Source organism: Ixodes scapularis, unplaced genomic scaffold (genome assembly GCF_016920785.2).
Source record: "Ixodes scapularis isolate PalLabHiFi unplaced genomic scaffold, ASM1692078v2 PGA_scaffold9__187_contigs__length_104089568, whole genome shotgun sequence".
NCBI classification, from domain to species: Eukaryota; Metazoa; Arthropoda; class Arachnida; order Ixodida; family Ixodidae; genus Ixodes; species Ixodes scapularis.
In genome coordinates this window covers 9,650,209-9,665,953 of record NW_024609884.1, presented here as the reverse complement: position 1 = coordinate 9,665,953, position 15,745 = coordinate 9,650,209, and the positions used below count along the sequence as shown (strand labels likewise).

General features: G+C 44.3%; 1 long non-coding RNA gene across 1 annotated transcript; it reads right to left on the bottom strand.

Annotated features, from left to right (window-relative positions):
* Positions 1–3,642: 3,642 nt before the first annotated feature.
* LOC115311605 lies at positions 3,643–11,712 on the bottom strand. The gene is made up of 3 exons (XR_005715214.2): positions 11,307–11,712; positions 10,725–10,888; positions 3,643–4,683 (listed from the first exon to the last, which is right to left on the bottom strand). It is a non-coding gene; the product is annotated as an uncharacterized LOC115311605 (long non-coding RNA).
* Between the last annotated feature and the right edge of the window lie 4,033 nt (positions 11,713–15,745).

The following is a 15,745-nucleotide window of genomic DNA, read 5'->3' as shown; positions in this document are numbered from 1 at the left end:
ACTATCCCAATCTACCACCCTACCTCAGCTCATTATGGGGGGCTAGTTACACTTGAACAATCTGCAATGGCAAGAGGAAACTAACCACCGGAAAGAGTTGAGCACAAGAGGAATGCTAGCGAGTTCATTTCATTGCCAGAAAATTGATGGCGTTGTCTCACATGGTAAGAACAATGCACGCTCATGAATGGACTGTGTGAGACCATCAAAGTGCAGGCAGTGACTCTACTTGATATTCTGGGGACTGAACACAACCGCCTCAGGCTACTCTTAGAGAGAACCATAGCGGTGGTCAAGGAACCGGTACAGCAACACAAGCCCAGTTTACCTATGATATGTAGGTCTTCCATTCCCTTTGTAACAATATACAGGACACCAGATTGTGGGTTAGTACTTGAATTTCAGCATCGAAATACACGTGAAAATATATTCCTGGTCTCACAACATTCAAGGGAATAATGTATCTCGTTACATTTTCAACTGGGCTTGCCATGTCATTATCCCAACTACCGAAATAGTTATCTTCTCCAAATGCTTCATCAGCTTGCACAAGCAGCTGACACCAGTTGAGAACAAGCTAAAACGTTGTGAGGAGATACTTTGTAAAATGACAGGACGGCGGCTTCTGTGATACTACAAAGCCAGTTTCCTTTAGACAATATAACATAAGATTATCATATCAACCAAGTATGCCTCCACGGTGTAGCCCTCGAGCTCGGTCGGGGATGCCAAGCTTCTTTGCTTTGCACTGCGCGCTCGCACAAAGCTCCACCGCTTCACCCAACATGCTTGCATGAAGCTTCACACTTTACACGACAGCACTATGGCAAAGCATCTTAATTTTTGCGGGACGTGGGGGGGGGGCTCAACATTTTGCAGACATATTTTCAGACTTCGAAAATATTCAAAATTACCGAATAGTCCTATTCGATTCAAAGTATGAATCGATTACGGCATTATTTGCTTCAATATTTAAAAGTTATGAATATTTGCACAACCGTTGTCTTCAGCATTATTTACAATTTACAAGGAAGCTGCTATCATGTCTACCTTTCACGGGATCTTCCGAATCTTTTGTTCAAATCGTGATTATAAACTTTTGGACTTCGACCCAACGGAAACTATCCATCTGCACACTCCGCAAGGACAATTCACTGAGGCGGTCATTGGCCATCATTGATCGAAGTCTGTGTTATGTCAATCTGGGCCTACAGAGAGATTGTTCACCCCTGCAGTTTGTAAACATAAAAAAATAAAAATCTAGAATGGGTACATGAACACCTAGAAATGAGCCTTGAAGCTTTTCTCAGACTACAGTTTTGGAATGTTTCTTACAGAAGCCTTCCTTTTCGGAAAATAAAAGGAACTGTTCTAGTTCATTGGGGAAATCGTCCGACAGACCAGATTTATCCATTGCCTGGAATCACCACTGTTTCAACGAAAGTGTGCCGCGGTCGGCAATAAAAAGTAAACTGTAGGCAGACTTTGCTGTAAGCAGTGAAACGAGTTGAATGCAGAAGGTTGTCAATCATGCCAATATTGGTATCACAGTGCAAGTTCAGTGAGGCATCTTGAGGGTGAAGGTTGCCATTTGTGCCGATCGGTTTGCTTTCTTATAATTGTTGCTTTGTACGTAGTTCCCGATGTTTCCTTCGCTGCCTGTTTCATTTCATTGAATCTTTTCCTTAGACCGGATACATAATCACTCAATGATTTCGTCAGGTTTACAGCTTCATTCAATGTGAGCGTCTGATTATGTAGCGTTCTGATGGCATTGAAGCATTGCAACACTCTATCCCTGAATTAAGCTACGACTGTTGCAGTCATACCCATAGTCTTCAACCATAACCCATGTCTCTGCTACTGTCGAGACCGGTTATAACGATGTCGGTTATAACGAAATAGCGGCTACAGCGAAGCGATCACGATTTCCCATTCCCTATTGTACTTCATTAACCGAAGTCGGTTATAACGAAATAGCGGATATAGCGAAGTGATTTCTGATTCCCGTTGACTTCGTTATAACCGGTCTCGAGAGTAGTTCTTCCTAACCTTCAGACCCTCAAGGCGACCCTAATTTCTTGAGCGAACAGAGCTTCATAGCATCCGCTCGGGCTGACCACCACGAGTCTTGGAGTCGCATGGGCATGAATATCGTATCACTCTGTTTCAAATCAAGCCTGCAGAATATCCCGGCGAAGGGTAGACGCAGAAAAAAAATTTATGTACGCTGTACGCAACGGTTAACACAGACCACTGTGCGTGTTCTGTGTCGAGTGCTCTCGTGCCAACGCCAGCTGCCATTGATTCAGCAATGGCCAGCGGTTGTGATCAACCTGGCCGTGTTCCGAAATTTACCCAATCTCACTCTAGAGTAACAGTTTCATACCTTGGTGTTCGAAAACCTTTTTGCGTCTGGCGTTGCTCAGCTTGAAATGTCACATGACATGACCCGCAGGAGTAGCTGGGATCCAGTCGAGTAAGGTTTGGAACACGCCCCCTGTCAGGGGGGGATACCCTCACAGAGGGCCCTATTCATTTGAGCAGTTAAATATGGGTAATCTGGCCCTGCCCCTGGGCGACAAGAGCAACATGGTGAAATGCTGGCCTGTTACATGGAGGCGCCAATTGTATTGCCGGATAATGCATTATCCGGCACCTTGACTCAACCTTTACAAACGAGTGTTCTCGAATTTTCTGGTGACAAGGAATCCTAGCAACCTTCAAAAGGTGCTATGGAACCCACCTTTCCCTTGCGCCCCTTCCACACTCCTTGATACTGCAGCATTCATGCTGCACCAGGCACGTCATGATTTACCGCTTTGCACCATCGTGCTCACAAAAGTTTCAGTGCTTTGCTCCGCCACACATGCATCACGCTTCACCGCTATACACCGGTGCGTTGCGGCAGTGTATAGCAGTGAAGAAATACTTTGAAAATATTTGAAGTTGCCGAATACTCCTCATCAATTCAAAGTGCGAGTGGAATACGGCGTCATTCGCTTCAATATTCTGAATTTTAGAATATTTGTACAACCCTAAAATATGTCGTAAAGTAACGCTCAGGCACCTCTACAAATCCGGAGATCACTGCAAAAAATTGGGAGATGGGCACTTGATATGCTATCAATGTTATCTATATTTCCACTGTCCATATTTTTTTAGATGTTACAACATTTAGGGGTGGGCGCTTAGTGTACAATCGGCGGATGCTGGGTATTTCATGCTATACATAGCATTTGAGTAGAAAAATGCAGTTCCTCACTTTCCCATAAAAAAATGAAATATATATATTTGGGTGCTTGCGGAATTCAAAAGACCAGCCTATGAAACCTGGTTTGGGAACCCTGGGTGTATAATGTTCACCTGTCTGTAAAATGCTTCTCAAAGCAATTTTTAAGAAAATAAAACTGAACCATCTAGAATGGCCCAAGCTGAAAAAGGCTTCCAAATATTCCGTTTGTAGCATTCATAATTAGGCACTGAACTTTTCGCTTGATGCTTTGATTGATTTTGTTTCTTTTTATGGGAAAAAGTGCACATCAACAATGGAAATCAGAGACATGGTTTGCAAGCCACCCAACCAATGGTGTGTGAGCCCCCCTATGGCTGAAAAAGACGAAGAGAACACAGACACAGCGCTCACTTACGACTGAAAATTTTACTTCTGCATGGTACAGTAAGTAAACATAAAAAGAAGCAGACAGATACCATTTCAAAATGACCAACCAACTAGCCCAACTACACAATTTGTTGCAGTTCTTCTATGGCCCTGAATTCGTTCCTTACCACGAGAAAAGTGATGATTTTTCAAGCATCTCTGCAGATCCCTTCATTTTTAAAGCTATTTGGCACATACCATAAAATCCCGAGGTATGTACCTTCCCAGTCAGCAACATTCACTTGTATCCCGCCACAGCTAACTAGCCGCACTTGTGTCGAGGCCATCACTGATCCCAACACTACTATTACTAGAAGTAGTCTATCTTTCGGTGTTTAAAAAGTGAAGCAAATCAAGCCAAAAATAGGGGTGGACTACCTTTTGAGATCTTAGAGTAGAGTATTATGACACATCAAAATGCAGGCACTGAGATGCTCTTTAAAAATAAACAAACTTTGAAATAACGGATCAGAAAGGTTCTTGTAGGAAAGCTCTTCATTCTAGCTCATAATGGCTGGGATTGCACATAGGGGAAAAGAGACACTAACTGCCGAATTCACAAACCTTTATTCCAATTGAGGCACCCCCCCACTTCCTCAAGGAAGGCACGAGGGACGGCACTGGCCAATCGCGAGGACGGCTAAGCAGCCTAGGCCGCCTATTTGTCGTCGCGACTGGCCCCCCCCAGCACCGGCCCTCACACCTTCCTTGAGGAAGTGGAGGGGCGCCTCAATTGAAATGAGGTTTGTGAATTCGGCGGTAACTTAGCTAGTGCTAGGGTCCGGCAAATTGGAGACATACACCTCCCCACTGGCCACAGGCTCCACATCTTAAACACCTGTAGACTTCGAAAGGTTAGAATGGGGCACAGCACCCACCAAGGATAGAATTACCATGAAGTTTTGCGAGTGCCTTGCCGAGCGCAAATGCAAGACGCTGGATGCCGCGGACACGGCACACGTGGTACTGGTCGGTAGCCAGCTTGTCGAGGTTGACCATGTTGCCTCGGTTGAGAAGAGGTACTGAAACATCAGCGAATGAATTACTTCATAGCATAAAACAAAGCTGGGTTGTGACTACTCTTTGGAACCACACAGGACACACATGTCTAACTTGGAAGCAGCCAATGAACATTATAGGTTTAGGTAGGGGTCAGTATTTTAGATCTAATTGTGCAGCTATATTTTTTTGTGTGTGGGTGTGTATGTGCAGGGAGTGGGGGTTGTTAACTCATTGCAAATGTTTTATGGGGCTGGTTGCTTATTATTGGGGTCCACTTTCGTTTAGTCAGGGGAGGATCTAACTGTAAACACAGACATCAAGGTGCAGTACTCGGGCTCGCCTTCTGAGTTAAATTTCTGTTCTCCTTGGGGACCGGTCCTCGTGTGCCAAGTTCACTGTGATTTTAAGAAGTGATTTGAATAGTTTCTTATCAAAAATGTTTCAGAACTTCCCAATGCATAGAGGCAGTTTCAAACTCTGTCAGAGTTTAAAACTGCCTTCTATACATGTTACTTTCACAAATGGTATACTCTTTTTTTAATCTATCTTGTTATATTCCTGACATAATTACCTATTTTTTGGATTTTCGAACTTTCAAGGAACTTACCGACCTAAACACATGCTTTTTTGACCTGTCTACAACTGTATCCATCGCTGAGTGCTTATAAAAGAACAGGTGTAATAGAATACATTTCACTGAAAAAGCAAAAAGATAAATTTTCTGGCGTATATTAACTGATAAAAACCAAATATTGGATTTCGAAATAAAAACCAATAAATGTATGCCAAATTCAAAAAAAAAAAAAAAAAAAAAAAAAAAAACGAAAACGCTGATCTTGTTTAGTGTTTTCGGAGTTAACTTTTTTTGCTCGAATTCGGGAGTATTTCTTTTTCAATGTTTAATTTTTTCCAAAGATTCTGTGTTTTTGTGTAAATTGGTTGAAGTCAACCAATTTACACAAAAAACACCGAATCTGCACAAAAAATTACCACCCCCCCAAAAAAAACAAGTACCCTCAAATTCGAGAAAAATTTATACTCAGAAAACACAGAACCCAAGTTATCGGTAGGTTGTGACTTTCCAGTTTTAACCTAAAAATACTGACAAACATCAGCCGATGACGAAAATGCAAAATCGGTTATAACAGAAAAACACCGTTTTCGGAGACGATTTGGCGCTAGGCGATTACTATTTTGGTTGAAACCCCTAATTCTAGGCATTTGCTGAGCCTGTTTTGCTACCAAGAATTAAGCAAACTGGGGTCTCCAATCAGTGGGATCGCTGACCTTGGAGCACAAGGGCCCGAGAGGTGGGTTAGACGGTTACTACCAACAGTCACAACGCCCTTGTTGGTTCATGTCAGAGGACGGCAGATAAAAAAGCAACTTGTCCCAAACCATTTTTTTTTTCACCGATCATCGCTGTTTTTAGCGTCTACATCATACAACAAGTCGAAAGCAGGGTTGTGCAGTATTGCAATACAAATGTATTGCAATAGTATTTCAGAAATACATTTAGTGTCTGTAGTTCTGCATTGCAACACTTTCTTTTTCACCACTATCTGTACTTCTGTATCGAAATGCATTTGGGATGTTTCTCAGTACCGCAATACAATCAAGATGGGATGTATTTCGTTACATTTCTTGAGAAATAACCCCCACCTCTGGATAAAGAAGATGACAACTTTTTTTGTTTTGCTAGAGAAGGCCAGAGGGCGTTATGAGGGGTATGCTGTGCATTTGCTATCATGCGAACCTAAGTTTGTTCGGAACTATTTGTGTCGGATCTTAGCAACCCCCTTCTTTATTCCGCAAAACTGAAGAATGTTTTCCACCATGCTTCTGCCACCCCCCCCCCCCCAAAAAAAAAAAAAAAAAATCTTGACTTTTTTTTTTTTTTTTTTTTTAAGGGACGCTGGGGCATTGTTACTATGCTGACCAACGTTCATTCCAATTCCCAGAAATATTTGTCTATGCGACCTCTTCTCTATTCTGCGAAGATAATAAATGTGCTGTGAGCGGCGCATTTCTTAGTGAAGAAATGTGGTTCCCAGCTGTGAAAGTAATGTTTCTTTGATTTAATATGAACCAACTGTTAAGCAGCTATTTTTTTTTTTTTTTTGTTAACATGACGTTGCGTTTGAATGGGCAATGGCTCACAGGTGGGGTATTTGAGAAGCTCCTGCTCCTCAAGTGTAACCGAGTTTGCACTTGCATGTCTTTCTTTTGTATCGCTTCAGTGTAAAACAACAGACAAAGCAAGAATGATTTTCATTGCACCTCCTGACTAATTTGTTGCCTATGATATGACAGTTGGCACCTCAAGCAAATTGGAAAAATGTATTTCAGTATTTGTATTTCTGCCATCTCTAAGAGGTATTCCTGCATTTGTATTTCCAAATACATTTTGCTCCTTGTTAAAATGTATTTCCGATGCATATCACAATACATTTTTACAGATATATATAAGTATCACTATTTTAGCTATTTTGATGTATCCCAGCATTTGTATTCCCAAGTACATTAAGTACTTTGGCCCAACTCTGGTCAAAAGACACCAATGTTTGAAAAATAAATAAACAATGAAAAACATCCGCCAATTTTTCTCATGAATAAACACCGGAGGATATACGGCCTAGTTATAGGTTATTTATATTTACTAAGTAAAATTCATTTTGGGTGTGTTTGTGGTATAAAAGTACAATCAAAACTCAATGTAGCTCCTTAATGTTTTCAATTAATCAATAAACTGGAAACTAAAAATAAAGCCTTTTTTTTGCTTTAGATAAGTGGAGACTGTTGTGAAGAGGCCACCGAGGCTTTGTTACCTTGCAGACCAGGATCTGATCAGAACATTCTGTCTTTGTACATGAGGACCCTCAGGGTATAATTAATTGATTACGCAAAATCTTAACGGCTTATGATAAGCGCAGCTTGCCATGAGTTATCTGCCATTTTGTGGTTTATGACGAGTGCACCTCATCACATACTGTTTTGTTCCTTTTGCAAGGTTTGCAACAAGGTCAGTGAATAAGAACAGTGTGAATTATCTTTATGATAGAATAATAAATATAAGAAACTGTTTCATATAAGGTCTGCTTAAAAAATGTAAAGCATTATAAGGTTAATCAACAGGAGATGCTATTTTCTATCTTAAAAGAATAACAAATGTTTTCCATGAAACTTTATCTAGATTCTGAACATCTAAGGCACTGCAAGCACAAGCTTTACAGGTGTGCTCTGCACTTTCGTGCCATATCGATGGAGGGGAGCAAAGTTTATGCTTTCAAATACTATCAATAGATAAGAGAACAGCGATTCCTTCCATCGTGACGTCACAAGATCATTACTAAAAAGGCAACCTCACTATATCAGAGCATGGAGACACCTCAAGATAATTTAGGAGGACCAAAAACTGATTTGGAGATGAAGTTAACATTGACAATTGTGCAAACTGGTTGACCATAGTAAAAGAAGCAATGTGTAAACCATGGACAAAGATTAGAAGACAAACAAACCACAGAACACCATTTTTATCGGCAACTGTCGAGAGCGTATTTACAGGCGCTAACATAATGCTCCACGGCCCTCCGCCCAAATCGACAGGTGCTAACTGATTGGACATCATTTGAAAAGCTCATCCACAAATGCAAGTGAGTGTAGCAATTGTTCTTTTGGTCTGTGTTGCTTGCATACTATATGTAAAAAGTAATATATATGGCTGGAGTGATCTTTCTTGGTGTCATGAATACCTGGTTGTCAATAACACAGAATATGAGATTTAGAATATCTCAAAGTATGCATAATGTGATACCAGTAGTGGAGCTAGCTGTAGAATTCTCTGGAAAGAGTAACACCTGCACAAAGCAAGCTTGAAGGTTCTGTCAAACTACATTAGTGATGGGTGTTACCTTGTGGAATCGAAAGGTGCAGCTTTGTTTTTGCAAAGCATCAGCAACCTGCGTCAGGACGCAGATGGCCGAAAGCAATGTTTGGTGCTTCTGTTGGGAGATGGAGCAACGTGCTGCAATTAGAAAAACCCGTGATGGCGAGTCCGACGAGGCTGAAGATAATCTTGCTGTAACACAGCTTTCTTCTAATATTGCCACGCACGTCGCTGAGCGAGCGCGTACGTGGCCAAATGGTTACTGCACTTGATTGTAGCGCAGAAGATTTGGGTTTGATTCCAGGCAGCGGAATGTTCTTTTATTTATTCTTTCTACTTGGCGTTCTCGCAAATTCGAGAAATTTCTTGTCTGATCAAGCTACGAATGTTCTACGCACCGAAATGTCTAGGCCGAATGTTCCAGAGACCCACGCGACTACAAAAGGGACTCCGCATGGCGAGCGAAGTCAGTCTCTTCCTAGCGCTCAATCCTGCTGCTTCGACGCCTGCGACGCTAGCCTTTCTCTATTTTGTTTTGGGCACAAGTTTGCCCCGTTAAACGTTTAGTTTTGTCAGTTATTCGCCGCCTCACCATTTGTTATTCGTGACAATATAGCCATGCACGCAGACATGAAAGCCACAACAGAAAAACGCAATTGGGGTCGAGACACCCTGCCATAGACCCGTTGCACCACAGTGCGGTTTACTTTCCGTGATGTGCTGTGCCATCTCTCAACATGAGAACGAAACACAACCCTCGACCGATAACTGAAAATCTTGCATATATTCTTCCGATTTTTCGCACAAACAAATCAGTGCCTTTAACTTTCACATGGTAACATCCACCACTGCAACACACCTGTGACAAAATATGAAGCTCGCTGCACCCAGACTATTATTTTTTGCTTCCTTTTACAGCAAACCCCGCTACTGTGGCAACCTACATTTTGGGATCTGTTTTGTTTCATCGACAGACATCTCATCGACAACTTTTAATCAAACGACATATTGACATACATTTCGTCGACACTGACATGCCATCGACAATCGCTCCGCTAACCGTACGGTGTTCTGATGTTTCGTTGTGCATGTCACTGGGGCATGCATTAACTTACCCGGCCCGCCCGTCTACGTCATTTCGCAGCGACCGTCTGTGGCGGCTCACTACAGAAATATTAACATACCTGGCCCACCCACTGATCTCCACTGGAGGGGGCTGGATGGTGCATTGAGCAAACAAGTATGAAGCCACCAGAGGTGAGCGGCTTGTCCCGGAAGTGAGCGCTTGGCAGGCTTTGTAACCCTTCCGAGTGCTGGTTCGAAAAGCGTCGAGGGAGCTGGATTTTCGCTTGTTCTTTCAAGAGAGCCTGCTTGTTGCGCATTAAGAGCGCATGCAGACCCAAGAAGCATCATGGGAAGCCATTCAATGTAAACATTTTGAGATTCTAGTTGATAAAGTTGTGAATATGTCTCAAGTTTAAATGCCTCATTCTCGGAATTTAATCTAGAACGGGAGTATTAAAACCCAATCAGAGACACAAAAAAGCATGGTCCAAAATATTGACTGAATGCACTAGGAAGACCAGCGCACGCCCGACTTCCGGGACAAGAATCAAACTTCCGGTGGCTTCACTTGCGCCAGGCTCGGACAGCAGCTAAGCGCCATCCAGCCCCCTATAGTAGAGATCAGTTGGCCCACCCACTCAAGCTGCTTAGCGGCAACATTCTGCGGGGAGTCACTACAGAAAAAAAAGCTTATCTGAGCTGTCGATGTCACAAACTGTCGATGAAACGAACTGTCAATAAAACGTCGTTCAATGAACTGACTGCCCCCCATATTTCAGTATCAGGATTTCTCCTTCAAATAAAACGTATTTAAAGATACCTTGTCACCTATTTTTTTGGTCACACATATGAGTTATTTTGCAATGCTTTTTTTATAAATGTATTTTAGTGTCAGTACTTTAGCTGTCACTGCTGTGTATTCCAGTATTCGTCATTTCAAATGCTTTTTAGGTTATATCTGCCCAACCTTGTCACTCAATGAACAGCATTCCAGAGGCATCATGAATGCCTGGCTACCAATAGCACGGAAGATAACATCTCGTCACAAGGGGCATGTCACATGTAACTCAAAAGGACAGTGCACCAGGGGTGAAAGTTCCATGTACTTACGTCGACATTCACGATGGTAACGCCGAGGGCAACACCTTCCGTACTAGTAGCCGGTTCAGGGACAGCCTCTCATCCTCCCTGGCATGCCCGAAAGGCCCACCTCGTGGCACCAGCTTGAATACGAGCACGTGGCTCGTCAGGCCTTTCAGGGTGGACACAAGCTCCTGAAAAGTGGAAAGGTCATTTGACTTATGCATAGGACAAAGCAAAACTACCGTAAAATCCCGTAAGGATGCCCACCCAAAATGAAGAGATAAATTGGGAAAAACATGGGGTGGGCTATTTTTGGGAATACGACAGCAAAATTTATTTAAAAAAAACGCGATAAGCCACTGGGCTATCCGCTACAAACCACATAAAACGGGAACTGATACCGCGGATTGCGGACACGGCACATTTGCATTTATGATGCGATAAACACACAAGACTTTGCTAAGACATCCAGTGTCATGGTAAAAGGGGTTGAGGACGCAGCAGATTCGCTTTGCCGTGTTTTCACGATTTTAACGCGCAGGCTGATTTAGCTTTCAGATATTGGCCGGTTCTACTGCGCAGGTAAAATAATGAAGATTGAACACATACCTTATAGAACGGGTTTTATGAAACGAACGCCAACAAAGTTGTCACAGTGCGACGATGTTTCTTCGCTGTCCACAGAGGTGATCGCTTGCGCATGTACGTGCGAGTGCGCGTCGTCGGCTTTGGGAGGGTCGTCTTCCGAGCACCACTGCGAGCTCGTCGGGTCGCTGGGATTGCGAGGCCACGCAGTGCTGCTCCGTGCGTTATCTTTTCCCGCCAGCGGGACTTTGGTTTAAATAAGCCTCCAAGTGGATTTGCCATGATTCCCGTTGAAACAGTTCAAACCTGTGGTTCAAACAGTTCAAACAAGCCGCCCCGGCAACCTGAGAACCGTTGAAAACAGCGAGGCCAGTGTGGCGCCAGTGGGCAAGTCATTCGTGAAGCTATCATGATATAGGATGGTCGAGAAATAAACCACTTAGCTGGGTTTGAGACGTCCCTTTTTGTGTCCGATCTTTCTACTAAAATGTTTCCAATTTCTTCGACCACAGTCTCAGGTGTTATATGACATAATTATCATCATCATCACCACCACCCGAACGGATTCCCTACGAGCGGTTTTCCCTACGCTGGCGTTGTCCCCAGATCTAGGCACGGGCAGATCTCTGGATAGGCGCTCGCGTGTCAGAGTGCTGTTAACTTCTTTTGGCCAAAAGTCAGTGGCCAAAGTCGCCAGGACGCGGCCTAAAAGTCGCCAGTTTTAGCGAAAAGTCGCTAAGTGATAATGCTTTTTCGGAATTCTTTTATTTTATTTTATTTTTTTTCTTCGACTGGATGAGATGCGGGAAGGTTTTTATTATTTTAAACAATATATTAAATTACTTTCTGCGGTGACGAGTCAAGTGCTCGCCAACACCTTGAGGCTTTGAGTGGCCTTGAGAGCAACTCAAGTCAAGGCGTTGGCGGAGGTCCTGGTCCACGAACAAAACAGCGTTGAGAAGACTGCATTGACGTTGTAACATCGGATGTCCGCAGAAACGGCTACCCTCGACCACCTCGACGGTTTCCCATTACCCCCCCTCCGATCGCGTCTGTGTGCTCTACATTAGCCGTACCCGCGTGGCCCTTCCCGCGTCCTCGGTCGCTACGGGATTGCGGTGATTCATAAGCCCGTGTCGACAATCGGTCATAGCCTCCCCCTCCCGAAGGATCGGCCCCCCAAAGAAAGGGCCCAAGGCTTGGTCTACCCCATACCATATAAAGATTGCCCGGCCTCATACTCCCCATACGTTGGCGAAAGTAAGAACTTCGCCGAAAGTTTACGCGACACAAGTACGTTGTCCGGAAGAAGGATGTGGAGGCAAGCGCCCTCGCGGAGCACGTAGAAGCAGCCGGCCACACAGGCGACTTCGAGGGAAGCACCGTGGTGGCCTTGGAGAGGAATTGGTGAATGCGGCTCTTCGTTGAGTCTTGGTTCATCCAAGGCATAAAGGGGAACGTAAATCGTTCTTCGGACTCCCTGCCCAGCAGCTACGTTTCGGGACTGCGTGACGTTAGCAAAGCTCCATACATCCACATGTTTTTTCCGTCACTCACCCGTGAAGGGACCGAACTGTCCCGAAACGTCGGGTAAATGTTTATTAAATCATTTTTGGTTAGAGTCCCTATTTTTCGCTTAATGTCTATTCCAAACCAGGCAGAGGGCTGCCGAAAGTTTTGCTTTCAAATCCCTGAAAAAAGAAGTGGTTCTAAATGATTCGGGGTTTGAGAATGTCTTCGTCTTCGCGTCAACCAACGTTACATCGCATCACCCTCACGCTCAACAGTGGCCAATGTGCTTTTTCTTCTTCCTTCCCCTCTTCACCGGAGAGAGAAGCAACTATAGTCAGTTACAGGTTAAGAAGGTAGCGGCAAATGCCCCTCAAAGGGAATCAGATATCCCTCCGCTACCTCCGCATCCAATAGCGTCCCACCGTTTCTGTGACGTCGCGGCCAACGCACGAGAAGGGTCTTGCCTTTCTGTACATATTTGCTTCATCTTTCGACTTTGACTTAGCATTGTGGAAGCCACGAGAGGGAGATTAGAGTTTTCCCCCACCGACGGAAACAAATACAACTTTCGGGGATTAGCTTCCCCCCCGATGGATACAAAGGCTGCTTTCAGGGGCTCGGTTCCCTCTCCGATGAATACAAAGGTCGCCTTCGTAAAGAGTGGGATCGGGGACAGGTTGGAATCCACTGAAGCGGAACAAGGAGCGTTTCCAGTGAACTCTTCTTTCGACTGCGGAGGGATTTGAAACGGGCGCATCACGCTTGTGGGAGGAGCTTCTCCTACCTTCTTGACTTGTAACCGACTATAGTTGAAAGCTGTTCACTGGAAGCCGCCGGAGAGCTATCCCACTGACCATGCATTTCCTTTTTTTTTTTTTTTTTTTTTTGAGACAAGGATTTTTTAGCGAATACCCGTCTACGAAGCTTTAGCAATGGCAATTTCCCTGGTTAGCTCCGTTGGTCTGGTAGAGCGCTCCACTGGAAATGGAGAGGTCCCTGGTTCGATACCATATCAGGACCAGGCGGATTGTATCGGTCGCGCGACAGTCACCGACCCGTGTTTGAAGAATTGTGTTTGTCCTTTGTTTCCCTTCTCCGGGGATTATTATTGTCATAACTTCTAAGACCAATTTTCGCAAATTTGCGAAAATTGTTCTTGTTTATTTTGGGGAAGGGCAGGAGGAATCATGTGTTTGTCTTTACAGATTTAGGCTAGGTGGCGCAAGCTACCGCTCGTTACAAAGGGTATTTGCCAGTAATATCTATCCACCCGAAGGCACTGCGTGAAGGTGTCAACCACAGTGAAATCATAACCAGTGGTCCCACTCAAGGCCACTTCCGGTAATCGCGCATACACAGCGCTCCTCAAGCCGGATGGCGACAACTGAAGTTATAAAACAAAAACAAACAAAAAAAAAAGGGTAAACAAGAATCGCAATTGACTAAGTTGAGTGCATTAATGTTAATATTTTTAGAAAACATAGTAAGCTAGGTAATAATGATAAACCAACATGGAAAGAAAAAATCGAGCAGTTACCGTTAGTGCCGTTAGCTTCAAAAAGTTCATTGCCCTAACCGAAGCCATGTTTTTAAACGTCGCCGGTCGCGTTGTCGGTGTTGCTGTTCTGCGGATTTCTCTTTCCTAGTACATTTCCCTTTCGGTTGGATCCTCGCTTGGCGTTTTAATGTCACGTGAGTTACCGAATCACGCTATGAATGTGTTCTAAATGGGCCTGCTCAGGCAAAAAGCCAAAAAGCCGGGGACTCACTTCGCCGTTCGAGATTCCGGGATTCCGCTTCAAGTTCGTTGCTGGTGAGTGCAAACATTTTAAAGTGCTCGTGCTGTCCTTCGCGTCAGGCCATGGCACGATCGTCTTTTCTCCCACGCAGTGTATGTGACTCGGTTAATTTCTTAGTCGTTGTACGTCGGACGTGACTTGTAAAACGGTCAAACGCAATGAAATGCTTGTTCACGCGCAACCTCCACGTATCGAAGCTTGCACACCACTTTATTGGAAAAATATAAATATCGTGGCAAATGACGCGGATCAGGACCGAACCTGGGATTTGCTAATCTGTAAAATCATAAAAGAGAAGTTGGCATCATTGCATAAGATATTAAAAAAAAAAAAAAAAAAACGCAACATTATAAAAAGTGAATTTACCAGTTATATATTTGCAAACAGGCTAAGCAAGTTGACTGGGCACATTGAACATAATTCTGAATTAAATAGTCAGATGGATGTCCCTTGAAGGGAATTAACAGAAGGCACCTCTAAAAAAGTGTTGCTCAAACATGCCAATTTCCTGGACTCAGACCTGTCTTCTCTCTCCCCTCAGGATACCCTGTGGGTATGGCAGCATCTGGCACCTGTCGTCCAGCATGCGTCGAGACCCCTCTTCCCCCCGTCAAGCTCCAGACATTATTTATCTCCGCTTGGCACGTCATGCAGTAAGACCCACAGTACTTATCTAATTTAGAAGTATAAGCAGGGACAGATGCAAGGGGGGGCAACGGGGGCAGCCGCCCCCCCCCCCCCCCCCCCCCTCCCCCCCAAACAAAGTCGACCCCCCCCCTCCCCCCTTCTCGGAGGGCAATTTGACATGGCTGGACCCTCCGGTGCACACGAAAAAAGGGGAGAATAGCATCCTTACAAATCCCCCCCCCCCAGACGGAGTTCTGCCCCTGAGTATAAGGTGTGTCTCACTTCGTCCATTCACTGTATGCTGTTACTTTCTTGTTCCAGTACGATGGTTCCTCGGAGAATCGCAGAGAATACCACGAGGGCGACAAACTCTGGAGGCAAGCTGCAAGGGCCGGACACCAGAGACAAGGACCATCAGTAACCAGGGGGATGAAGTGAGAAGACTCAAGAGGCAGCTCATCATCTGGGCCACAAGAAGAAAATCGGAGACCGTACGCTGGGAAATTTGTCGACCTCATCCTTGGG